The sequence below is a fragment of the Procambarus clarkii genome, chromosome 8 (genome assembly GCF_040958095.1).
Source record: "Procambarus clarkii isolate CNS0578487 chromosome 8, FALCON_Pclarkii_2.0, whole genome shotgun sequence".
Classification (NCBI taxonomy): domain Eukaryota; kingdom Metazoa; phylum Arthropoda; class Malacostraca; order Decapoda; family Cambaridae; genus Procambarus; species Procambarus clarkii.
Genome location: NC_091157.1, coordinates 49,254,831 through 49,255,582, shown reverse-complemented (window position 1 = coordinate 49,255,582; position 752 = coordinate 49,254,831).

The following is a 752-nucleotide window of genomic DNA, read 5'->3' as shown; positions in this document are numbered from 1 at the left end:
GTTCTGGATCTACAGTGACGAATCACCACGTAGAAGCACACACGAAGCTCCCTGCGGCCCCACAGATTGGATCACCAAGACCTAACCGAACCCCGTCACAAAAGTCTACCCCCACACAGGAGTCAAGTGCTGGGGGAAGTTTAACTCGCCATTTTATACTCTTGACCAGACCACACACTAGAAGTTGAAGGGACGACGACGTTTCGGTCCGTCCTGGACCATTCTCAAGTCGATTGTGTCTTAATTTCTTAATTTCTTAAGTCTTAATTTCTTTTATACTCTTTCTGTGGCAGGTTTCATCTACACCTACAGAGATCAAGTCCCACATCAGTGAGGTTCAACTAATCTATTCGGACTGGTAGGTAGGATGACGGCTTCTTGCAGGGTCAGAGTTTGACCCCCCAATGACTGAAGTGTATTGGGGGGGGGCATCTCTTTCCCTAACTTCATCTTCTCTTTGCTAGGGACTCATTTAGATTTTGCAATGTAGTTTTGGGCACTATTAAAGAATGGGCAGAACTGGAGCGTGTACAGAGCATAATGACGTCAATACCAGGACTTAAGAACCTCCTAAACGGAGAAAGATAAAGAAAGCTTTGCTCACTTTCTTTAGAAAGGTGAAAAGTAAAGGGAGGATATGAATGATGTATGCACGTCTGTGGACGGGTATACTGTGGCAGAATGAAATGTACGTATTATTTGAACAGCATGAGACACGTGTAATAGGGACAGCATGAGATATGGATCATTTT